Raw genomic sequence first — 27,622 nt, 5'->3', positions numbered from 1 at the left:
CAAGTGGCACACTGCACTGCTGATCCACTTGGTTGGTTCAGCTGACTACATGCATGTCTGAACTTCAAAAACCTTTTATTGTTATTATTATAGGTTTACAGGACACAATTAGTTCAAGTCTGTTACTTTAGAATTAATTCTTACAGTGACAGAAAAACCCATTCATCTGTAAAGAGAAACAAATGTGGCTGGCAATACCCAAAATCCACAAAAGAGATTTTTCTAATTGCTTTGGACTTCATTTTTTCCTTTTTCCTTTCAGAGTGGTTTGTTACCTCTAGCCATTAAGATTACAACATTGAAGTCCTTATACTATAAAAATCCTCTCCGTTACTGAACATAATATGGGTATTGGGTCTAGTTGTTCCTATTAGGTCTGGTTCAATGCCTGCTCTGTTGGGCCCAGGCTGACTCTCATATAACCCCTACTGTTTGGCTGGAAAATTTTCAAACAAATCAGCCATTCTTTTATAATTTATCTGCATCTTGCACTGTTTTTTGGTGTGGTGGTGTTTGTTTTTTTTTTGTTTTGTGTGGTTTGTCGTCCCCCCCCCCCCCCGAGAACATTTGTTAAAAATGTGCTCAGCTTTTGGGGATCTAAAAATCTGTACCACCTCCTCAGCACAGGACTGGTAATGACATAGATGTAAGCGTTTACAGAAAATCCAGATCTCAAAATCTACGAATTGTGATAAAGGACTCTCTCCCTCCCTCCCCTTTTTTTGGTGAGATTCTTTTGCCTAGAAGAAAAATCAGCTTTGCTGCAAGGCAACTTTTGGCTTCCACCCCTTCCAATGATGTTCAAGAATTATACAAAGTGAGCTACCATCTTCCTGAGTGGTACTAGCTAATGCTTCTTAGGCACGCTATACTGCATAAGTGATTTCAGAGACTGAAATACAGGTGGAAGTGAGAGACTGTAAGCCCCTATAGCAACTAGACACTATATCTAGACTGGTCAGAAAGGATAAATATACACAGAGAAATCAAATCTAAACTAGGATCTGATTTTGTCCTGATAAGAGCCATCACTCTTGCTCAGCTGAGACACATGTTTTAGCTCACATTTTGGCCTAGCATGCATATGCTGTTAGACCAAAAAGAGATTCAAAGTATGCAGAAGAGCAGTTATCCCACCTATGGTTCAACTACTCCGATGTGGGGCAAAAGAAACTAAGAAGAGCAAGTCAGCACATAGAAGCTTTTCTTGTACAGAATCGCTATCTCTGCTGAAAATACTTTTAGGGACCTGTGAAACAAAGAGACTTTGTTACAGGGTAATTGCTTCCCCCTGTCTAGTTATGCCCTCCTGGTTCATGACGAACTGAACTCAAACTGCTACATAAGAAAACAGGTTGTGTCCTTCCATGCTTTGGTATCTTATAGAGCTGATGGGCTTGGCCTCCCTATTCTGTTCTGTACTTTATACCCTTAAGTGGGCTACAGCAGTTAAGTGGAACATTCCGCCTCTGTCAGGAGTCTGTGCAACTCTCTACTTAAAAATAAGCTTTATTTAACAAAAGCTTCCAATTTATTCCAGGAACTTGGAACTGTTAATTTTAGGCTGCAACTTTAAGTCCTGAGCATCCCCATTTGACATTTTGTAAAGTCTAAGTACCACGCTGTGCTGCTTTTGTTGGAATAACTGTTTTCAATGTCAAATCACAAAAGCAGCTCAAAAATAATAATGAGGTCAGAGAAACAAGGAGTACTGAAGGAAAAAAAAAGCACAAGAGACCAAATGCAAGAAAAATTTATCTTGCCAAAGAACACACTAGAAGGCACTGACTTGATATATCTTTTGTAACGTACAGACTGTATATAAAATAAATATCACCGTAAGAGAAAGACAGAGCAACAGAAAAGGGGTCAAATCATTAGATCACCTATCAACAAAGCATTAACCTACCTCTTATGCTGATTTTTTTTATGGCTGGTTTCAGACATCCCCTTTTTCTCTATGCAGTACAATCCATCTGTTTGAGAGTTTCCAGCACTGCAAATCAGCAGTGTGTGCGCCGCATCATTAACCAGTATGCCTGATTGCAGGTCTGAGCGCTCGAGCTAGACTATACCACATCTGAGCATTTCTTTTTTAAGGAACACATTGTGTTATTCTGCTTTTGCTATTTCTCGCCTGGTTGTTTTTAAGGAACAGTCTGCTCTTTCTTCCCCCCTCCAGTATCTTGTCTGCCAGGAGACTTGTTGGAAGCAAACTGGGTGTCTCTTGATCTCTGTTCCAGCCTCCCTATGAAACAGGCAGGTTCCTGTCTGAATCAAAGACTTGGCTTTAGCCAACATGTCAGCTACATAAGTTAGCTGGCAGAAAGAAACACGCTTAAGGAATATGAGGAAATGGTTAAGAGGGACAGAAAAATACGTAGCAGAATATAGACTGAGACACGGTCACCATTGCTATCTTCTGGCATTAGAAAGTCAACTGTTCACCCTCTCTCCTATACACTTTAGAGATGCCATGCAACTGAGCAATTGCATCTGTTCTAGGGAAAAAAATATATTTGGGTAAACACCTCAAAATTAAATTAATTTTTAAATTCTCCTGATCAGGACATCAAATACTATAAATATCTGACAACATGTTGACAGATTTTTATTTTTTTTAAAAACATTACAACAGGTTTGGGTTTCATTTATCTGTCTCACACACTGATAAGATGAGCAAGATGCATGTTCAGACATTAGCATTTTCTAAATGCAATTTGTGGAACTGAAAATACTTCTGCTACACTAGATAGGTAGCATTTCTTCAATGTTACATTGACCGATTTTACAAATACACAGTGATTCTGTACACTAGCACTCATGTTAGCCTGTTAAACCAGGACCTTACATTGACACAAGGCAGTATTTGCATTAAAAAATAAAGTAGTTGCACCTTCTCCCAGCCTTCCCAGCTTTCTCCTGGTATTACCTCTTCAGATTCACACCAGCAGATGTTTGTAAGGTGAGATGGTGGAATGGGTAGGATAAACTACTCTTTGTCTGGTTTTAAGTTCTTTTTTGGTTTTGGTTTATTTTGTTTGGGGTTTTTTTTGTTTTGTTGTGGTTTTGTTTTTAACTTTGGGGTTTTTTTTAAATGAATTTATTTTCAGCTGTGTCAGTTCCCCCAGCCAGTTAACTGCGTATCAACACAAATGTTTGTTCTGAAACAAAGACGATGATACGGGGGTGTCTAATACAGCTTCTTCCAGTAGCAGTGCGCCCATAAACAATTTGTCATATTACAGCCCAAACTGGTTACAAATCAAATATTCTAATCCAGCATGGCATATTTAATTTAAGTCCTTCTGCTTTTAAATAGAGTAAGCTAATAAAATAATCATCATATCCTTTCAGACACCACATGAAAGAGACTATGTGGCAGTAGAGTATTTTCTCCCAAGAAATAAAAACTTGAGTATATCTGAATCTTAGTTTTGTGTTTCTGTGTTAAATCTAAAGAATTATTTTTGCGCAATTATAGTCAACATAAATATTCAAGCTGCGCAACTCACACTTTACTCAGTGTAAAATGGAACTGAGCCAGCTACTCTTTACTATCAGAAAGCGAGGTAACATAGGAGGTTGCAGATAGCCACCCAGAATAGGAGGGCTATACCTTTAACTGAAGATGTAACATTTTTTTCCTCTGTTAAGGCAGGCTCCTTATAATGCGCCCAGCCTGTAGCAGGTGTAGTCTGCACCTCCACATTTGCAGGCCAGCCTGCCAACATTTTGCAGCACAAGCAGTGGGGGGAAAAAAACCTCAAGCCTAGAACGATGGTTTGATGCATCCAATATGCTCTACCACATGGCCATAAGTGCTATTTGCATGTGTTAAGTCTCATAAATGAGCTGGTATGCTTAACCCTCTAGACCCAAACCTACCTTAATCATTCACATTTTGGTATTCCTCACTGCAGCGTGACAGTTTTTAAATGATTGAGAGAACCCTTGATGAGCAAGTTATCCAGTTACCCTTTTCTGAGTGACAGTGTGATAAAAGACAAAACCAGACGCAAAAGGACAACCTCTAGAGTTCAGAGACAAGGCCCATCTTGCCCAGTATTGAACCCCCTGTGCTGAGGAGAGGCTGTACATAACTGGGCTCTTTCCATTGCTGTCCTTTGAGCAGTCAGCTGCATAGGGGCTTCCTTGCTTCACTCCATAAAATGATATTTTCTTGTTTTACAAGCAAATTGTTACAGTTGTGCAGAGAATAAGAACATTTTGAGATTATGCTGTTACTTACACAAAACATTCAGGTCAGAACAAACCCAGTCAACACAAACTGGTTACAGAGAAGTAACAGAGGAGGAATTCAGAGTTTGATGGTGAAATGATGCACCCAAGTACTCCTCCAGCACACCAGGAAGGGGTTGGCTGCACCACGAGAAAGCACTGAAATCTCAAAGTGGTGAAGGAAGATTCGTATCATGTGTATTATTCACTATGAATCCTCTTTTACTGCTGGACACAGTTTGCCACACCAATTATTTGTAACAGTATGACACAAGCAAATAAGAACTATTAATTTGCAACTTTAAAGAGACACAATAGACTGTGCCACTTAAACCTCGCTTTAAGAGAGGGAGGTCAGTCACCCACATATATCATGCAGGTTTCTTTTTTCCCTTTCCCTAACCTTGTTCCTTTAAAAAAAAAAAATCTCTCTTTTCCTCCTTTTATTTATTCATTATTTTTAATAACTACTTGGTTTACAGCTTCTTACCAGAACAGTTTTTACCAGAAACTCCATATAAAACTGAGTTATATTTTGCTCATAGATAAGTTTTATTTACATATGGAAGCATATGCGTATATTTTGAAAGAACATGAAATTGCACTTTGGACTGCTGATAGTTGGCATGTCTGCTTGGGTACACAGGGTAACTGGTCCTATGAAACAGTGTGGAATCCATTGAAAGAGACTATTTCTAAGGCAATTTTAAAAAATCACCTCCTTAAATAGAGTGAAAACAGCTAATACACTAAATTATTTGTTAAAATGTAAATAGTTTCTGTACTCACTAGACTTGAAAAGCTGTCAGTCTTACCTCACACCTGCTTCTCCTCTGGGTTTTTTTTCATCTTCTATGTTATACTGAAGTTCACAAAAAAGCAGAGTAAAAATGGGTTCTATGATGAGAATGTAAGATTCTCTTGGTTTAAGGTGTTTTTCTATAGCAGCATTAAATTAAAATTTTATGCACAGGATATGAGATCACTTGAAAATACTAAGGTTAAATAACCTACTTCTGTTCAAAGGCAAGACTGCTGACCGGGAGGGATATCCTCGCTGTAGCAGAAAGCCAAGGAGACATCCAGAGAAAAGAAAACCTCTCCCTATGGCATACACAGAAAGCTCCTCTCACAGAAAGCACAGGTGTGGTGAATGACAACAATGGAAATGAAGTTACTTCTCCCCCTGTAACATTTTTCTGCTCATTCCCACTTTGCTCCATGGTAAAAATTACCTGCCACTCACAGAAGACTCCCTCCTACCTCTACTGCTCCAGAGGATTTGGTAAAGGACCAGAGCAACATTAATTACTACAGATTTTCAAGTTGCAAGCTTTCTGAAGCTGTATTCCCTTGAAGCATTTAGGACTTCTGCAAAAAAGGCTCTGAAAGCAGAAGACCTCTGGCAGAGGAGGCAGCCAGCACAGCAATGGCAGCAGAACTGCCGCTTTGGTGCGGCATTTGCTCGTGACCACCCTCAGCCAGCTCACGGGCAGCAGGAGTGCTCGACCTGCAAGAATTCAATCAACTCTCTGGAACTGGTTTCTTTTGGCAAATCCAAATGAAAAGAAAAGCATTGGCTCTTTCCCAATGCCACCTGGAAGTTTAGACATTACAAAGAATAAACTATACATCCAAATTTAACCAGTTTTAAAACTATATTAAGAACATATGTACTGCAATCATCTCTAAACAGTAGTTCTAGCTGATGAAAGCACATGAACATGTGTGTAACTCCAGCATGCCACAAGCCATGGGGACACGGGAAGATCCAGGCGCTCCTGAGCAGCTCCCAGCAGCGCAGCCCATGTCAGAGAACAGGCCCACGGGCCAGCACAGCCCTGATGGGCTCTGCCAGACTGGCAGGGCATCTCAGCTCTTGCTGATCCTGTTTTGTTACCCCTTTTTTACAGATGACATTTACCCACCCATGTCAAACCCGTTTGGATGCCTAGAACAAAAGTAATAACTATTATCAAATATTTACATATTTCAAGGAATCCATCAGTGATCTCGGCACTCACCGGGAGTTATTGTCCTGTATTTATCCGTTCCCGACACTAACCGACACCCTGTAGAGTTAGTATCAATAAGGGATACAAGTAAACTATAGTTGCAGAGCAAAAACCAGATCATTTGCCTTTGACTTTACTTGACTCAACAAACCCCTCAAAATAATACCAGGGAGCTTTAACCCCAAATGCGTATTTCAGTTTTATTATAAAACCAGAAACGAAGACATAAGACATACGGATCAGTTTTCAATAGGAATAACTGCTTTTTGCTTTTGGTTTTAAGGATTCTGATCAAGCGCAAACGCTGCAGCACCAAAGGAGCTTCAACTTTTGGTTCTCACCCTGCTCACATTCATGTTACAAAGGGACAGAGTAGATTACTAGTCGGGGGGGAGAGGGGGAGGACAGTATTTTGAATTCATCTAGTTTCAGAGATATCTGGGAACTTGGTAATGGAAAAGTAAGGTAGTTATTTTCCAAAATATTGCAACTTTAAGACAATGAAAATATATTTTATTTTTTTTTTAGGTTTATCTCTGCTTAGCCACAACTGATTTTGTAGATAAGTTACCTAAAAATATTTCACAAGGCAGTAGACAAGAGAGCGCTAAATTAATAGATTACATTCTGTTAGTACTTATCCATATTAAACTGTGCAAGTATGCAAACACAGAACCCTCACTCATAGACAAGCAAAGGCTGAAAAATTTCCCTAAATCCTTTGAAAAAGATGAAACCTAGGATCCTCCAAAATAACAACTGAGAACTTATCTGTAAAAAACTGCACATAACTGAAAAACCTGATTGCAGTCAAAACCTTTCACATTTTGCAGCACTTTTCCTCTCTCCCCCCTGCAATGCAAAGCCTCCAACTTCCTCTGATGACTTTCTTCTTGGGCTGCCTCTGAACTGCACCCATGCTGGGGGAAAATTTCACTCTTTACACAGATCTACAGAGTTATGGAGCAGAAGAACCAAGTTTGCTATGTAAATAATTTAAAAAAAAAATCCACTAATTCACACCAACCTGGAAAGCACCATTTGGAGTAATGAGGGCTACTCCCAGCAATCTGCAAGAGCCGTCCTCAGTCACTGGTATAATGGGTGACACTAGATAGCAGGGAAAGCTCTTATTGATCCCAGGGCACATCAAAAGCCTTCTTGATTTATGGCAGTTTGATTATCTTGAGAAATGTCATGGCCAAAGCAGCTGCCTCCTGCATTTTTCTGGAGGGTCAGAGGCTGTGACGGTGGGCAACCCAGATGATCGACACAAGGCAACTGCTAGATTTTAGGAATGTTTTACATGAACAACCAAACTCGTGTATGGCAGCACGCAGCCAAACCTTTTTATAGCCCAAACTCCTGGAGTTCCCCCTCTTCACATCAGATCCTGACCTTTACCACCACCGACAGCTCTGTGTAGACCCCATTTAAGACCACTGCCATGCATTGACCATCCTGAATTGCAGCTCAATGCCCTCCGTAACTCATAAGTGGGGAACTGGAAACCCAGCCAACAGCTAATCTCAGTAGGGACATTTGTAACTGGAGATTTGAAGAAAAGATGAAATTGTGCCAGGCCTTCGATCATAAAGTCTTCAGGACAAACTATCTTTATTTATATGACGCACCACACCCTGCACGGTTCCCCCCAGTTCATCTTGGGATCTCTGAATCACTCCACCATAAATTTTAAATAAGCAATAACACAAGTCACATTAATACACCAGTAGCAGCCTGATCATGTCAAAATAAATTGGCTAGCTTCTCAAAAAAGGAATTTTAACATTTTACTGAATTCTACATACATTCTCACATTAAACAGAAAACAACAGCATTTCAAAAAGTTGATTTATGGTGGTTATAGTAAAAAACTAAGAATGTTTTAGATAAAACCACAATTGCATATACTGATTTCACATATGAAGAACAGGCATAGTAGGAGCTTTATGGTTGTCTTAAGGTTTTTAACCGTAATTTAAAAATAGTAATTGCTGAGATCAATGAAAGCGTGAAACAAATTATGCCAGCCCAGCCCAGGCCTGACTGCAGCAGACACAGTGCCACTGATTGGCAGGGAGAAGCATGGAAAAAATACCTGGGCATCTCCAGAAAAAAGCTACACTTTTACTCTAGTAAATGCTCTAAAAAAGCAAGCTACAAATGGGGGTGTAGAGGGAAGGCTCTGTTAGTAAGACTTTAACAGCTTATATCAGCCATGGGATGGAAGAGGGGACAAAATCTGTAAATCACTAGTCCCAAATTATGCTGAGAGTGCCTTTTCTCACCTCATTGGGTCTCCATTACTGGAATTAGTTTTGTTTGAACATAGAGGAAAATCTTTCTCCTCCCTGGTCCATTTGCAAACATAAATGTTGACGTATATTAAAAAGTAACATGACAGAAGTTAACATAAGCAGAATTTGATTTGGGTTATGGTTGCATGCCTAATATGTACAAAATTTTCACCTTTAGAGGACTTAAGCACACTTTATGCTACAGTTTTTCATGTTTTCCTGGCTGGCTTGAGGTGATCCTGCCCGTCCCAACTCACGCGTTTCAGCTCCCCACCTTTCAAAACGCCATCCCCTAGCTGTGCTAGCACACCTCTCCACAAAGCTAGGCTCTGACCTGGATACACAAAGGGACCAGGGTTACACACAGTCTGGGGGAAAAGGGAAGGGGAAAGTATGGAGCAGAGAAGGGCCACATGGACATTCGGGGGCAGCCAGGCCCTCTTCGAAAGCTCAAAAAGCAGCTACTTAATTAGCTATGTTAAAAGCATGTTGATTTGATTATCGCTCCTAGTGAAATCCCTAGAATTTACAGTGGTGCAGCAACATTTTTCCTGTTTCTCCACATTGCTAATATTGGCTTCAGCTTACTTGAAAATAATTAAAAAAAAAAACCCAACCAACTACCTAACTGGTAAATATACAGTTTCATATGCAGTCAAAGTTTTACCTATATAAATATGTATATCAATCTCAACAGACTTGGCCTGCATTTGACCTTTGCTCACCTCAGTCACCTTTTCCTCGTGGTACTGGAAAGATAAATTAAATTTGGAGAGCTAAAGGTCTTCTACACCTTCAGGAATGGAAAATTACTCCACTGAATTTCAAGCAAGCCAGCAAGTCAGAGGGTCATTTTGGACTTAACCACAGCCCTGAACAGAGAAGCAGATGTGCCCAGAGCAGTAGCCAGCAAACCCCTGAACAAGTGGTGAAGATTTACTAACAAAAGCTTCGGTAGGACACACAGTGAGGGGTATGGTGAGTCAACAATAAGCACAGTAGAAAGACTAGTTTTTTAAAATTCAAAAGGAGAATATATAAATATTTCATAATTAGGTTATTATTATTTTCCAGTGCAAGCAAGCAATTATCTACTTTTATCCTGTATTTCTCCTTCTCCGTCATCACTCATAAGCACTGAAAGTCTGGATGAAATAGAAGACATACAACAAACTACTTCAGTATCACAGAGCATGGATACATCTTGGCATGCTACATGAAATCCTGGGGACTTGCAAACATCTGTGTTGTTTCTAAAATGCAAAATGAGCCTGACATTCAACACTTCTTGAGATTTAAATCATCCTCCCTTTTGTCCCAAGCAGTTGCATGAAGTGTGAATATTTTCATGTCTAAAGAGGAGCTAGTCCAATGTACTAGGGACAGAACTTCCTAGAAGCCAAGGTGGCACAAACACCATCCACCACAGACAGTTTCAGAAGACACTTACTTTCTACTAAAGCAGACAAAAGAAGAAAATCTTCTTCGTGGTTTCTCTTAGAGGAGAAACAAACTAGGCACCTGAATGAGTTGCAGTACCAGTGGACTCAAAGTCTAGCTGTAAAGACCTCAGTTATAATTCTGAGGACACATGTTGCCTTTGATCAGTAACACATACAGCATGGAAGACTCTCCCTCAAGTCCTTCCCCAAACAATTCTTCCAGTTGTGACTTAGATTTTTTATTTATAATTCCAGTAATATTCTGAAGCCAACAAATACATTAACTTATCTGTCTCTTAGATAAAACTATCTCAATATAATGTATTATGACAGAAATTCATAAAATAACATAAAAGTTGTTTTAATTGAATTTCCAAAGCTCGTTTGTTAACCTGGCCTGAAAAACGTATTTGGCTGTTTGCAATTAAACCTACTTATGTCTATGTTAAATGCAAGTATCAGACATGCTACCCATGGGCCAGAGTTCAGACTCAGAGCGCAGAGAGATGTTGGGGCAAATTTTAATCTCCATTATATCCTTATGAATTAAAAGCAACCAAATTAAAAATCAGTTAACAATTGCTGTAAAAATTACATTGTGTTCTGAGCTTTGGTGATGCTTATTTTTGAATATTTAAATAACTCATGGAAATCATCTCGATAAGCATGGTATTTCAGTTTATACCATAGGAAAATTACTGATGACAAAAAAAAAAAATAATGTCTGAGGCTATACAGATTACATCTGTTTGAGGAGTGAAAGTAAATCACATCTTTTCTATGTCTTTCAGTTATCTTGTTCACTTATGTGTTGGACGTTTATTTTAAAAACATTTATAAAAATTTAACGCTGTTCAAGGAATTAAAGATCTCTGTATTAATGTAAGAACATGCCAAAAGATACCACAAAACTTCATTAATCAAGTGCTGAATAATAGGCAACTAGACGCCTGCCAAAGGCTGATTCATGACAGCTTCCACAGACAGGCTGTAATGCTGCGGAGGACACCACCAACCCAGGGCGGACACAGCTCTACGTTAGCCACAGTGGGGATGTGGATGAACTGCATCTTTTTTGGAAATAATTTCCTAATCCAAAAAAGAAAACAGGAGTCTACAGGACAAATCTGTTTTCTGGAGTCTGGTCTAAAAGGTTGCTGGAGGAGTAGTGGTGGATGCTGCTTTTAGAGTTGGGCAGTAAGTCGATAATTTATTTTTTTTTCCATTAAGATGTATTGTTCTAACTTGCTAATTTATTCCATTATTTTGGGCAGGGGGATAGCTAGATTTCTGGTTTGTTTGTTTGTGGTTGTTTTTTGGTTTTGGTTTTGTTTTGGTTTTTTTTTTTTTTTTTAATCTTGAGTGATGCTTCCAGTATGCACTGGAACAAGCACTTAAGATGCCATTCATGGGCTGCTGTGGTTTTTTTTTGTTGTTGTTGTTCTTTTTAATTCTCTGGCAAATTGCTATGGGATTTTGATTTCTGCCTGCATCATCAGTATTATGTTCCCTCTCTGTGACAAATTATCAAAACTGGTCAGAGTTTGTACTGCAAAGCAGTCAGGGAGAAGTGATGAAAAGCATACAAAGTTTTGTGCTATATGAACAGACCTTTTCTTGAGACTTCTGCCTTCAACTTCAGAAAGCTGGAACTCATAATGAAAAACACTCCTACCTGCTGCACATCTCCTGTCCCTCACAGAGTGCAATTACACAATTATGCTATATGAACCTGAAGATAGGTTTTTGTTATGTCTACCCTGTGTTCACTTTCATTTTATATTCAAAGTGTTGTTTGTAATCGGATGATACTGGACTAGAAGACTAAGATGGACGGAGCTATTCCAACTGATCTGTTTTTTTTTTTTTTTTTTTAAGTTATTTTTAACATTAATGAGGCACTGGATACAAAGCTTTTAATAATTGTACATCTGATATCTAATAACAGAACATGAGCTAGAGAAAGATAAATATTTAAACAAACCCATCCCTTCCTGGCCCACCCTGGCATGGTGCAGCAGGTTATGGGCATGCCTAGCTGCCCAAAAGTGAGTCAACAGCTACCCTGAGCTAGTGGTACATTTCACCTTTTCATTCTGTATCAGAAACTATTTCCCCCAACAACAAGTACCCCAAGTCAGCTGTTCCATCCTTGTATGGGACATTCAAAAAGAGTAATTACTAAGTGCTTCTTCAGGACAACTGTGAATGCTTTCAAAACTATGTTGTTTGGAAACACAATGCCTCTAGGTTACTGGTCTCTATTAGACGGGAACATCTTATACACCTAAGAGATTTTATATACTGTTCGCAGCAAAGTATAAAACACTTCAAATCTGAGAATTTAATGGTTTTTGGTTCTGCAAATTTGATGACAAGTTTAGTTATGTACATTTATACTGGATTTTATTTTTTAGTTATTGTCCTATGATCAGATGGAACGATCAGCTTGTACCTCTCTTCAACCTCAGCATTAAAACCCTACACCTTTCTCTTCTAACCAGGTATCAACTTTTGTAATGCATAAGAGAGTTATTTGTAACCTTTGTACCAAGTTTGGCTTAAAGTAACCAACAGGTTCAAAAGTTAAGTGGCAGGCTTATACATGCTAATACATGCACAGCGTGATCAAGTAAGATCGCATTTCCATAGAGCAGCAGGTGAACAACAAGCAGGTACCTTGACCTCTTGCTGACATGCAGCATGCACCCAGTGCACATATGAGTGCAGAACTGAGTTCAGTCATTTTAAAAAAAAAAAACTCCCATGATAATTAAGCTGAACCTATCAACAAGCATGATTTTGCAGACATGGACAGTCAAATGGGAACTTGGATAATCATACAGAAGAGACAATACTTCTCTTTCTTTTAATAATAAGTAACACTTGTGCCCACGGTGATAGTACTTCCTGAAACAAATAAAGCAAGACATGTTTGCAAATTTAAATTTGTAGTACAAATTTAAAACCAGCATGGACTCTCAAAGCATAGTAAAGACTAGCTGGCATTGAAACTGGTATCTATAAATAGCATAGGTTCATATTCCGAGAGGTGATGAGCATTCAAAATTCCCCAGATGCCAGTGAATGATGACCTGAAAGAGCTAGTTCTACCTGGGCAATAAAAGCACTCAACAGACCTGGGAATTGTACTAGTAAGGGCAGAATAGCTTGTATTATTTTCTTTTGTCCCCTGTTCTTCCAATTGCATCGTTATCACTAACAAAAAGATAAATCAATTACCAATGATACAGATATATGGTTATGTATAAAAATATATAGCTGATATAGATCTAGATATATAGCAATATACAGACTGCTGAGATAAATCAATTCAAATCATGATATTGAAGTGATGTATGTTAAAAAAAAAGCCAAAACACAACAAACATTTTCATTGTTATTCTTGCAACTCATCTGACCTCCTCGGTACAACCATGACAAATGCTCAGTCAAAAAAAGCAGCCAAAACTAAAATCTGAACAAATTGTTACATAGGCTCAGAGTATTAGTTAAGAAATATAGCTGCTCTGAAACATTTAAAGAGAATACAAAAGGGCCTCTACAATAGTATAACCTTTGCCTCTGTCTGCTAGCATCACAGTTTACATGGTTTCCATGGAAACCCTCTGCAAACATATGAATGTGCTTGTTGCGTTAGATGTCGAACAGAAAATCCTTTGTGGCAACTCTGGAGGGCCATGGCCAGTGCCAATCTCCCAGCGGAATAATGCCCTTCACTATGCCTTGCCCAGCAGGCTCATGACATACTTGCTCACATGGCACAGCTGCTGCCATCGCTTGTTTTCCCTCAACTGATTAAAAAAACAAGTGTATATCAAAATTATTAAATATTCTTTCCACATGGAGAGCCCATTTTGCCCCCATTAAAATAATGGCAAAGTCTCCAGTACTGGACCCTCAGCTGTAACCCAAGAGCTGCAGAGTGCGGGCACTGACTAGGAGGCTTCCAGCAGGCTTCCAGTTAGGCATTAGGGAATACATTTACATAATGAGTAGACAACTACCCAGAATGGGAATGCCACAATTCTTCATTATTACATATTTTGAGAAACACACCTTAAAAACCCCCACAAAATTCTCAGCATGCAACAGGTACCTCAGTCCAGAAAAGAAAACTAGTTTTCACCACCTTGTTTCTTACCATGGAAAGATCAACTGATTTACACGTAACTCAGGTACTGGATAAGCTCCTCCTCCAGCCACAGAGGCAGGAAAATTCTACCCAAGACAGTCTGAAATGTCATCAGGAGCGCTGGTTTCTTTTTTTGTTGTTAAGGGTATGTGTACAAGTGAAAGCTGAGGGACTAAAACACCTAGTTTCTGTTTTACAGTGGAGGAGTTACTGGCAAGCGCAACACTTGAAAGCTGTGTCCCATCTGACTTTCCTCAAAATGCATATCCACTCTGCACCTCTATGTATTTAACATCACTGAAATAAGAGTGCTTCTAATAAAAGTGCACCTTTAAGACTGATGGTACGCATAGCTGGAACATACCTTGTGTGTAGATTAAAGCATTCCCCTATATCATTATTCCTCTCAAACAATAAATTCTTAGTACAACAAGTTTCTCTAATTTCTGAGATATCAACAGCCTAATTTATCTAATTGCTTACAGATGTGCACAGTCTTGAGAAGGATAGCGGCTCCAAAGGCTGCCTTCAAGATAAAATCAGGTCTGCAGACGGCATGGGAGGTGAAAGCCTGCCTGTCCCGTTCCACGTAGAACTGGGGAAGGTGACAACCTTTTGCTTGTCTGGACACTTCACCTGTTCATTCAGCTGTTTCCAGCCACTCTTACATCATTTATTTTTGTCACTGTGAATGTAATAGTTTTGTCTTAAAAGCTGAAGAACAAAGGAAGACCAATTTTGTACCAGAAAGAAGAAAGCAAACAAACCACTTTTACTTCGCCAACACCGCCTCTATCTTTTTTTCTTTCCCTTTCATACAGGCAGCCCCAAGGTGAAGACCTCCACAGTCCCCCATGGCCACCCTCACCTCACACACACCACCAGCCCAGGCCCCCGCACACCGGCCACCAGATTAGTCCTGAGGGTGGCCAACCCCTCCTTTTAGCCTCCCTCGCCTGCACAGCGAAGTAATGAGGGGGTCAGTCACTGCCCGCCTTGTTCCAACGCTCTAATAGCCTATTGTTCTCTTGGTGCCTCGGTGAGATAAACCGAAATCCAGCGTTTTCTGAGGGGAAGTGAATTCCCACCATTGGCCAAGGGCTCGGCTTCATGGGGGGGAGGCAGCCCACCCTGCTGCTCGGCAGGGAGATGGTGGGTTTGTTTTTGTTTGCAGGCGGTTTGCAGGAACATCTGCTCAGTGAAGCAGTAGCATGGCTCTTGCCTGCCACCACCCGCGGGCCTCTCCCCGTCGTGCAAAACCACGTTTATTCCCTCTGCATGTGGTTATCGCTACAAAGATACTACATGGATAGTGCCCCAGCCAAAATCTGGCTCCTACCTGATCAATGTTTGTGTTCTGTTCCCTGCCTTAAATTGTAGAAGGATCAAATATATAACGGTTGCTACCGAGATGCAGTAAGTTTCCAAGGAAAGAGGAGCCATGGCCCAGGCTTAGGGCAGAGCAGCCCGACAGTGGGGCTGAAGCACCCCCAGCATCACATCCACCAGGTTAAAGGTAATAATGTTTAAGTACTGGGATGGGAGAAAGGGCAAAACAGAAATTAATCCAACGATACACAAAATGATAAGATCAAGAAGTCACTCATTTTGTATTTTTACCACATCCTCTTGTCCAACAGAGGTGCACTGAACATCATTAACATCCCGCTAATGAGACATCCAACTGCCCAGAACACAGCAATAATGAACGTAAGCTCTGTTTCCACCAAATCTACCAGAAAGACTAGTAAGGGTCTGCTTTCCCACTGACAAGAGCACATGACTCCCATTAGCCTTAATAAAAGAAGAGTGCATTCAGTGGGAAAGAAATTTCCCAAGGTTGCATAACTGAACTGTGGCATGCTGAAGACACAGTATAGACTGCTAAGAGAAGCTGGCCATCCCAAAACTACAGTGACAGGCCAAATTCTTTCCTAATTTTCCCATTAATTTGTTGAACTTTTGTTGTAGTTAGGAATTCCTCACTTTTAGGCCAGTGAAAATACTCAGAACTTTTATGCCAAGACTATGAAAAAGCAGATCAGATAGTTGGATACTTCACTCCTATTTTTAGGCTGAAAAAATATAACTTCAGATATGCACTTTATCATAATGCATTGTCCCTGCATACTATTCTTGACTCCACAGTACATAAATTCTTACTTCTGTAACAATGCAAATTTGTTGACAGGATGATAGGTTAAAGTTTATCTTTCAGGCTGCTTCCCTTGCACCAGTCAGAAAAATCTAGTTATGTCAATTTATGTCCCTTTCAGTGTTCAGTGAGGCGAGGAAATGGAGTGGAGTGCCAGAATGTGGAAACAATGCAAAAAACTAATGCCAGAACTGAGTATCTGACTCCTATACTAAGCTCTGTATGCACTTTGGGATTAATACTGCATATCTCAAAACTGCATTTAAGAAAAACTTTAATTCCAGACATTAAAAGCACAATTAGCCTACTACAAGTTAGAAGCTTTTTCTTCATCTTTTATCCCTAGTTCAAGTTTATGTATTTTAAAACACTTGGGAGTTTTGCTTTTCTGAGGTGGGGGTGGATATCAGAAAATTGAATTTCACAGGCCATTTAAAAATACTTGGTCATGTGTTTATCATAAGAATCTATCTGATGTAATCTAAGGCATTCAATGCTATTATAGTATACATTAATTAAAGCTGCTTCATGCATTCTGCTATAGCTTTAAATGAGAACAGACTTCTCTATTATCTCTCACTACAATGACTAATACAGGACAATATCTGCTACGCTACTACTCATACATACGATAAAAGTCTATTAGCACACATACTCACAGAAGTTGAACTACTTTGATAAAATAAACTGAGATAGGGAACTATGGTGGAACAACTGCTTTTACTGTGCCACTGGTGCTGTGCTGCATTTTAGAGCCATGTGTTAAAATATATCTTCCAAATTAAATCAAGATTACCTACCTATTTATGCTCAGCTGTTAAAAAAAAAAAAAAAGACCAAAACCCAAACAAAAATCCAAACCCAACCACAGAACAATACCAAACATATTTTATTTATTTTATTTCACAGAGTTAGAATTAAAAACTCAAAGGACAGTACAGCAAATCATGGTAAGGTACCACAGAATCAGCCCTGTGCCTGATGTGGCTGCACGCACTTTAGCTGCCAGCATATAGTCAAAACTCTGAGCCCTGTCCTACCAAAGCTTGACTTAAGTGGAATCAAAATCAGATCACATTTCCTAAAACCCCACCCCATAATATGCAGAACAACCGAGGCAAACAGAGTAACTGATTTATGGAACACACAGATACTAACTACACTGGAAAACCCCATTCAAACGCAGAAATCTTAACTCACCAGTCATGTCATGACACTGAGGATAAAAATCACGCAAGTCTCAAATAAAAGACAATCAAAATACAAGACAACTTTCTGCAGCATCCATCCCCAACCATTCTGTCAAATACACAACGTCAATAGCACAAAGCATCTTTATGACAAGAATAAAAGGCTCTTTAAATGCTCCTTTTATTTTTTATTGAATGAACCCACTCTTACACAAAGTTCATGCAACGATGTCTCGAGCTGTAGTACTGGCAAATCATGTATTTGATTAGTCAACTAAGGCTTCTAAGTCACATGCAGAACAATTTGAAATATTCATTAATTGCATGTTATTACTTCACGTAGCAAGTGAGGTGGTTAAGACACTGAACTTACTAGTATATCGAGATATCTAGTTGTCAGGAAGATTAAAATCTTTTTGGCGTGTCACCATAACTGACCACACACTTTTCTGCTCCAAGTCACTGGTAAAACCCAAAGGGAGTTAAGAACCAAAGGCACAGACTCCTCCCAGCTACAGCATTAGCATTTTATGTGGTTGACTCTTCTCACAGAATTAGTAATTTTTACTACAGTGTTCCTCTTTTCAAGGAAGCACATTGCACCACACCTCCCAATTGTTTTAGAATGACATATATACAAAGACTATAGTTGAAAAAGATAGCATCAGATGTGGCGAGTCCAGAGAAATCTTGTCCTAAATATTTTTCAAGTTTACTAATGAGAAAAGGGTGGAGAAAGAAACCACAACTAAAAGATTCACAAACATAAACTCATTTACAGGTTTGCAAAGCAAATCATGGCACCAACCTGTCACGTAACCCATAGGAAAATGCAGCTGCAGACTCTGTGGATCAAGATATTCACTGCTGGATAAAATTAAATTGTTCCAGCTACTATATGAGTTCTTAAAAACTGGTTGGGTTTTTTTGCCACTTTTAATCTCTCAGTCAGACAGGCAGTAGATTAAAGTGATTTAAGTATAACAGGAAGCCAGAGCAGAAAGCAATCGGTTTCTAACTTTAACAACTTCTTGCACTATAGGCAATTAAAAGCCCTGTTCTCGTATGCTCTTTAGTGCCTTGACATGGACACAGTCGGTTACCCGTCATAAAATCAACTGCAGCTCTATCATTTCTTAAATATTTACTAGTAAGGTATGCCAGAGTACAAAACCCAGAACTGCATTCCTGATATTCAGACCCTTCTGTCAAAACACAAATTGACAAAAAGACCTTCTGATTAAAACACTCCAGAGTGCTTTTACACTTTGGTTTTAAAGTACAGATCTGCCTTTTTTTCCCCTCCCCCAAACACCACCCACTCTACCAAACAAATAGCTAATCCAATGTTGCACAGGAATTTTAATTGTTTCCATAACTTCTGCTACCTGCCAAAAAGGTACTTTGTGCGACATATACAGAACAGGGTGCCCGTGATACGTGTGTACTTAAAATATGAACATACATACACATGTATAACATATGGCTTACGTAATAATTAACTTCTGTATTGCTATAAAAACTAGAAGCCTTTCGAAGGGGCAGCCTTTATTTTTAAGTAATAGCCACAGTTTGAGCATACTGACTGTCTGGCTCAGATTTACAATCAAGTTACTACAGCTGAACTTCCTGCACGCCATGTGAGCCAGGCTTGGTCTGGTGTCTCCTTGAGCACTGTTAGCTATGACAGATGCAAGTTTGCAGCGGAAATCCCTTGCATGACAGGCTGAAAAACTAGGATGCACTCCTTTCTATTTGCTGTGAGTACCGTCACACGGATCTCTACAGCAATCTTTGCAAACAGTCTGGCTAATGTGGGTGCTATGACTGAAAGTCTGGCTCTTTTCAAGAGCTGTGTAACTTTTTATTTTGGGGGAGTTTTGTTTTTGGGGTTTTTTTTTTAGTGTGTTTGTTTTGTTGTTTTTTTTTTTAAATAAAAAAAATAAAGAAAAGATCTTGGTCTGTCAACCCTTCTTCACTCTACACAGTATTTCTTACCACAAATAATAGCCCTGGTTTCAGTGGGACCTTTGAAATACTCTTCTTGTGGTACAAGTATTTGCACAACATAAACTAGTAGGGACATTTTCAGCATATTTGTACAACTTCATTGATCTAGTTCTTATGACCAGGTCTTGAAACAACAAAAACTTTCTCTAATATTTGTTTAAATAAACAATACATTCTACATATCGGGTGTTTATAAACATGCAGTATGCAGTTACTATGTATCAGTAAAATCCCTAGGAGAGCTGTTGTTATTTTGGCAAAAAAAAGCTCATAGGTGTTCCACTGGGTAAATTGCATGGCAGTATAAACCTGCTAGTAGCATGCTAGTAGGGGAGGCCTAACAAGTCCATAAAACAAAAGTGCATTCAGAACAGTTTAATAAACAAGGGGAAAAATATCTGTGGGACTTACAGGGTGGAAGCTAACAAAAACTTATCTTCAACAACAGGTACTCCACATTTTTCCACTGATTTTACGACTAAACCCAGCATGATGTAGTTTCTGACGCCATTAGCACGCAGAATCTACTTTTGACAGCATTTTTTAATTTGTGATGAGTGGTTTGTTTTTGCATTGTTACGGGCTGGGTGAAGCCTCGAGGCAGACATGCAGTTCTGTTGATAACATGCGTATTTTCCAGCCTCGTGATAAATTTCCCATAACTGCCAGCCTGGAACACTACTTTCAGCAACTTGACTGTTTCACATTTGGCTAGAGCAGCATCAGTGCATTTGATATAACAACTCCAAGACTAATAGATGGAAGACTACCATATTCAGAACAGGTTACTTTCAATGCTTAACTTCAGACTCCTGTTTTCGACAATACTGACTGTTGCTTTCAGAAAGCCAAATCTCCCTCAACAGGTTTTTTCAAGCTGGAAATCCAAAGCCAGAAATTACTTTTGGAAGGTGCCGTTGGAATTTGAATACCAATGTCAACAGGTCTGGTTGTTACAGCTTCGGAGTGGTTTTACTTTTTATGCAAATCCTAACACGCATACATGTTGCAGTACTTTTACACCCCAACTACTGAGGTCTGTGCCATTTTCAAAACCTAAAAAACTTGCCTTTCACAGCTGCAAAGGAAATGACAAGAGAAGAAAAACACAGCCAGTGTATATCAGCAATTAATTCCATCTACAACTGCCCAGCTGTTTGTGCATGGAGGAACCAGCCTGTTTCCCCTCCGAGCTTTTGCCACTGAAAGCTGATACCGCGCTTTCAGGGACGTGGGCTGTTGGTAACGCGTTAGGAATGTGCGTGAGATCGCACGAAGCTGAAGCAGAAGAAATGAAATCCAGACCAGTACTGCATATCTGTGTTATGAGGATAAAGTTATCTGGGGCAGAGGGCGGCAGGAGGGGGGCCAGGGATGAGGACCTGCCAACAAAGCCAGGCTCAGCATGCAGGACAGACATGATTGTCGCTTACTGGCAGAGGCAAGGTGGGACAGTGTCAGAAACCCATGGGTCTCTATCAGCTCTGCCACGATGTTTTTACGTTGGCTGGTGCCAAACAGGTACATTTGGGAGCACTTCACAAATTCTGTTTCTTTTACTCGGGATCAGCGCTTTTACAGTGAAGTTGCTAGACTTGGCTCCATCTGAACTAGCATAAGACTTCTAAGTAATTACTACTTATTGGTAAGTAACCTTACCAGTGTTTGCAGCCCTGAAGCTCCAGCGCTAATGGCAGAATTCAGCTTTTTAGTTTTCGCTATGAATAAAATCCCCACATGCCACTCTTGGGATTTCAGGAAAGACAGAGTATATGAGAGGAGGATGCTATTCAGTAACATCCACAAACCCTGCCCCACTAAGCACCTGGAAATTTCATCCCACTCTGGAATAAACTCACCAGGCTACATGCACAGCTCAACTTTTTCCTCTAACATATTTAAAAAACATGTATTTTTTTCCTCCCTTAACCCAAGCCAGCCCCCATTTTTCCAAGTTATCCATATAGATTCCTTTTTGCTGGGTAAAGCCACACACAAGAGTCTTCTAATATATGTTACCAGAATTTTTTTCTTCAGCTCCAACACATTTAAAAAAAGCTCCTTTGACCTTTAGTAAATCAAAACTGCTGTTGCTGGACCACTCAACCAGAGGCAACATCTCAAACTGCACAGGTGTTCAGAAGAGTAACACTAATAAAATATTTGCACCTGACAATTTTCAAGACCAGTACCTAAGGTAAGAAATAACTATCAAAGAGCTATTTCCTTTTACAAAAAAGCATGCTGAAGAATACCACCTTGCATATTTTGCTAAATAAATTTGGTCTGCTAAAACTGCTTGTGTCCCAGTGTGTGGAAAGAAAAACACTCTGCAGAAGTAAGACTGTAATATTGTATCCATGCAGTATTGAAACAAATGTGGGAACTGTATTCTTTCAGCAAACAAGATTAACAAAACATTTAAACAATACCTTTTTAAATATGGATCTCCAAAGTTTAGACCAATGCTTCCAAAGATTTGTATCATCTCTGAAATACCTACACAAGCACACCATGCTATCACTGGGAAAATGCAAAAACAGAGGACTTTCGGTAATTTACAGAGGACTTTTGGTAATTTACAGTTTCCCAAGGAAAGTAATTCTAAATTCTATGGTTGACTAGAAAGTATGAATTTGTATGAATGGCTTAAAACACTTTCTCTTTTTACTCCCTCAGAACCAACAACTCAATAATGGGTAAACAAAAGCAGATTAATTTTTTTTAAATCAGAAGTATAGCACACTTTAGACTGCAAGTAATCACACTATATTGTTGCCAGAGTATTTCCACTGCTGCTTAAAAGCAAGAACTGCACTCACCATTCTTCCCGTAATTTCACTTTTAGCTATTCAACACTGGGCAAATCCACTGAGGGATTTGTATTTGTCCTTGTATTGCTTGCTGTCTGCCGCAGCAAAACCTGACTTCCTCACATATTAGAAACATACACAGAAAGTTTCTGTATGTGATCAACCCAGCTTTACATGGGGGAAGAAGGTACAAGGGGAAGGAGGTGGAAATAAGTGCACACAGGAAGAGCTGCACTCATCAACACCAAGACCTCCATAGGCCAGCTCTCCAAGAACGTTAGTTCTTTTCACATGAAGTGCTGCAATACAAATACTATATATTACTTAATATTACTTATCATAAATACTGTGCAATACAAGGCAAAACTATACTTAAACAGCAAAACACAGAGAAGTTTTAAAACTAAAAATCCCAGAAGGATTAAAGACTTTATTAGACCTACTTCAATATATAAGATATTTCAGCAAACTGGGGGATGGTGACAGTGCCATAGCTGCCTTAAGAAATGACATAACTTATCAATAACTCCCTCCCCACCATACTTATTAGAATGGGTATTGTTTCTCAGGTTCAGTTTTCAGCAATATTTTGTTAGAAGGCTAAGAAAATACTGATAGATGTTAAACACAACAACAGAGTAAACTACACTGCATCAGTAAAACTCAGCTGAACACTACAAAGAGAAATCACTGAAATGAATCTTGCAGGTGCATGTATGCCAGCTGGCTAACTAAACACAACTGTCCACTGACTAGTCTCTTCTCTTTTTGCTTTTTCTTCTCCAAAGCAAAATTCTTTATTGTGCAGCAAACCTATCTAGGATCTTTACTTTTAAGTAAAGCATGGAAGATGTGTTCCAGAAATAAATGCCACAATTCTTCTGCTCTTAAGAGTTTACCATTTAAATTTAGGCACGATGCTTCAAGCTGGAGATAAATTTAAGTGACTACGGCTAAAATTCAGATGCAGAGAGGGCTCTGAGCCCGAGTACCACTTACATCCCAAAATAGATGTATGGGTGAGTAGTAGTGAGGTTTTAAGTGGTGCATGGCTCTCAGATTTGCTACACAGCAAAGAATTTAACATTAAAAGAATGCAAAAGGGACGTAGAAAATCCCTAGTGTTCACATTCACCTGTAACACGAGGAAGTTGCGTTTACTCATGCTGAGAAAGTGCCCGCATGAATGAACTGGCAATATGTATCATACATCGGAATAATTACTGAAGTATGGAAGGTGCTTGATAGTGCCTAGAAATACTTAAATTACATAATGATTAAGGATTAATAGCACCCTTTTGAACTTACTAGAGGAGTTCATACTTTTTGTTAAGTAATTCGAGTCACTTGGGATGATCTGTCTCTCCAGAATTTGACTCAGGAACAAAGTTGCTCAATGTCTAGAAGTTCCTGGTCTGAAAGGAAAATTCCTAGGTCCTGAAGTGATAGTTTTCATTTACCATTCATATTACATATGAACTACTTAAATTTAGTATCGTCACGTTCAACATTTGTATTCATGAATTCATTAGGTCCTAGAGTTTGATTCTTTTTTCCTAACTTTAGATATTTACATAACATTTTGATTTGTTGTCTAATTAAAATCTCTCTCTAGGATGAAGTGAGTTATTTTCTAGACTTCATTGGCAGCATTCATAGACTTACAGTGATTACAACAGAGGCACATAATTCACAAGCAGACATCCATATTGCAGACATCTCAAGTTATGCAAGATGCACGCTGCATGCAAGACCAAGGAAACACAAGACTAGATCACTTAGCTATTTTAAATACCAAGGGGGGGGAAAATGGCAAATGGTGCATTTAAGAACAAGAGCCTACTCATTAAATTCTTGCAATTCACACAGTATGACAGATAGTACATTTTTCTATGCATCTCACTAACTTCAGAGGCCATGGGGTCTTTTACATTGCTACAGTCAACAAGCCATATTACATACTAATTTTCTGCATTGCCTTACAACACAGTATAAAATGAGTATCTATCAGTACCAAGCAAAAAACAAGATCTGGTAACAGTAGCATGAGTGTAGATTAAAATATGCTGTGAGAAAATGTCACCAGGCACAAACAAGCTTTCAGAATACCAAGTGCAGGAGCCGCTAACATAACAAATGTTAATGAAAATAAATGTTTGATTCCTTAAAAACATAAATAAAAAAGTGTCAACATGCAGGGAATAGAGCAGGAGAAAAGGTGAAAGGAGGAGGCATGAGGGAAACGGTAGATTTAGATTTTATTTGGTTTGTGATCAAAATACAAATCTACTTAATTAGGAAAATGTATATCCACAGAGACTACTATAAAGTGAAACATTTTAAGAGAAAATGGTGTTTAACAAGTTCCATAAAACATTTTTAAAACAACGATAATGCTTTCCCTTCTGCTCCCAGTAAATGCTTGAAGCTAATGTACATCTCGAAGACCACCTTCTGTATTTTGTTATTGCTGTCAAGAAAGAAAAATGAGCCAAAAATTTAGCAAATGCATTACACAACTCTCACTTCTGGACTAAAATCTTTACATTTCAATGTTAGCATGACATGTAAATAAGCAAAGTACTCCTTTATACTAGAAATCCTTTAACAGTTCATGTTGAAAGTTGAGTTAAAGCAACAAACCCCTCACATCCATCAGCCTGCTACAAGCGCCTTGCTATGCTCACTGCACTACAGAGTTCATTACAGCGAAACGTATTGAATGCGTTACACTAAAATGTATTTGGTAAAAGCTTATTTAAGCTCGACAGCTAGATGATAGGGGGTTGAATTGGCATGATTCATGGCAAACATGCAACACTAAGTTAAGGTGAAAATGAAAGGATTTTTGAAAGCTTTTTTGAATCACGCAAGCTTATCAGTATCCACCTACAAACATATGCTTTCTTCCATATGATACAACATACGCAAAATAACAGCGGTGCAAACTTGGTGTTTTATGCTTTAAAAAGAATAGCATAAATTTATCTACAGTGTATCTTCCCAAAGCCTGAAGGACAGATTTGGTCAAAGAAAGAGTTTCCATGGAAGTAACCTGACCTTTTTGGTAACCCTTCCTGATTTTATGATTCCTTGGTACAAAATTGGTATATAGTTGATATATTCCTGACGCAGGAAAAGGCCTTTTGGCTGGTCTAGTAAATGTGTTTCACTTTAAAGCTATATCACCATCATTAAGGTATTAAAATCTTTACAGAGATCAGCATTAAGGGGTTATCTTCCTCAGTTACTTATCTTCTCAAACATCCACAGGTCATCAACAACTTTATAGACAATTGGTGAAATGCAAGTTCTTCCTCCTCAGAATGATAAGTAGCTGAAAAAAAATCCTCACTGGGCACAGCCTTACTGCTTTGTGCAAGTGTTTACTCCTTCAAGGGAAGTGTCATTGAAACAAGTGTATCAAACAGCTCTGTCTCTTAATCAGGTATTCTTCCCTTTTGCTGAGTAAGTGAAGTCTTAAAATGCCCACATTCTCTTTCAGTTCATGAATTCATACACTTATGATGAACTAGTAGGAAAAAAAGTGATGTTTAATTCCAATGCAAACTTTTTACAATGAAGAAACTTAAAACGTATTTGATCTACATCCAAAGTTAGACCGCACCCATCAAACCGTGCATGCACCCAACTTCCATGAAGCCACTATTAGTCCAAAGAATCTTTTATCCTGAACCCTTGTATCTGATGTCAGGATGATGCTAAACCTTACTTATTTTGTATCCTCTTACCAAGACGTGCGTGTTATCAGGAATGTAAAAAAAAGTCACACGCTTCCAGTCTGACACATGCCAATCACATATGAAGACAGGAGAAAATTCAGACTTGGCAGATTTCACAAGCCTACTTTCTGACCACGCCGCATTCACTGCAAACTAAGCTTCACCTAAATCTTGTGGTCAGAACTTGATCAAAACTGAACATTCACATCTAAATTACATCACAGATTTTGAGTTCAGACAGGTCATTTAGTGCACTTGATGCAATACAGTTAATTTAAGTCCACTGTTTCTTATGATCCAATTATTTATTGACATTCATCTAATCTAACAAAAAAGTTACACTGCTGTATAGTATACTGTTTCTCATTATTAAGTAAGTATATTTTTCACAAAAGTATATGATTACAGAACAAATATTTTTTACTTTCTTTTAATTGCATTTGACACCACTGGCAGTTTCAATTCTGCAAGCTGAAGGAGAGGAAAAAGAAAGGACCCAATTAACTGCATCTCTCACCATAAGGCTAAAGACCATCTATTTGGAATGTACGTGTATACTTTCCTCAAATCATGGGATAAATTATATATGCCCACATGTTTACCAGTCCTGTGGTCTTTGTTCCTAATAAAGCATACCAACGTGCCTGTACAGACCTGCAGGTCTGTGGTACCCTGACTATTTCTGGAATGCTTTTAATATATTGAAATTGTGTTTGCCTGTTTTCCTGCCTCTGATCCTGTGGCAGTTTAAAGTAACAGATCACAGTTGCCAGATCAGTGTTGTCACATGCAGTTACCTTAAGATTTCTTGGGCAAATGTTATCTTTTTGATGTTATTTTTTTTGAGGTTGCAAAACCCTTTCCTACCAACATTTCAATTTGAGACCAATTCTCAAAATATCACCTACAAAGCAAAGTTCCTGCATTAAAATCTCTCAGGAAAGTCAACTTGGATACAAATAATTTAGCTTTCGTTCTGTGCCTTATCTTTGCCGAGCACTTTTACAGTTCAGTCATCTATCAGCTCTCCAGTCTGTCTGGCAGGACGTCCATTTCTGAGGTACTTGAAATGATTCAATTTAAATGATTTACTGTAGACTCTCATATCTTTAGCAAATTGTTTCTCAGAATATCTTTTGGCCAGACTTATTATACTTTAAAATTTAATTTGCAAGAGGAGCTGCTTTTTTTTTTCCGTTTTATTTTCTTTGGAGAAAACCTCGACTTTTGAAAGATTTCTCCTTGTTTCTAAGAGATTCCTTAACTCCGCTATAAAATCCTACTTAGCTCTTGAAAATAAAAAGCAACAACAACAACGAAGTTGGAAGTCTTTGATAGACAGTATATATTTTATCCAACTTCCAATTCACAGTCTTTAAAGAGCTGCTTTACTACCTGCAAGCTTCAACTTCCTTACAACAACCACCCTTACAACTAGCAAAGGCAGAAGACTGGCATGGGAGCTTGGGAGCTGCAGCGTTCAGTTCTCTGGCTCAGTGAACTTTCAGTTCAGTCACATAAACATACTTATGGAGAGCCAGGTAAGAACCAGCTCT

At 38.9% G+C, this 27,622-nt stretch overlaps 1 protein-coding gene across 5 annotated transcripts in view; it reads right to left on the bottom strand.

Moving 5' to 3' along the window:
- Positions 1 to 27,622, bottom strand: part of ADD3 (adducin 3) — a 103,670-nt gene that overhangs the window by 32,235 nt on the left and 43,813 nt on the right. Inside the window, exon 1 of one of the 5 annotated variants that reach the window (XM_037399337.1) lies at positions 1,910 to 2,157. The exons of the other annotated variants lie outside the window; for them this stretch is intronic. The gene's annotated coding sequence lies outside the window, so the exon portion shown is untranslated. Of the gene's footprint in view, positions 1 to 1,909; positions 2,158 to 27,622 lie in introns of those variants that run through there. 5 annotated transcript variants of the gene reach the window in all.

This window comes from Falco rusticolus, chromosome 9 (assembly GCF_015220075.1).
Source record: "Falco rusticolus isolate bFalRus1 chromosome 9, bFalRus1.pri, whole genome shotgun sequence".
NCBI classification, from domain to species: Eukaryota; Metazoa; Chordata; class Aves; order Falconiformes; family Falconidae; genus Falco; species Falco rusticolus.
This window is presented reverse-complemented; position numbering and strand designations above follow the sequence as displayed.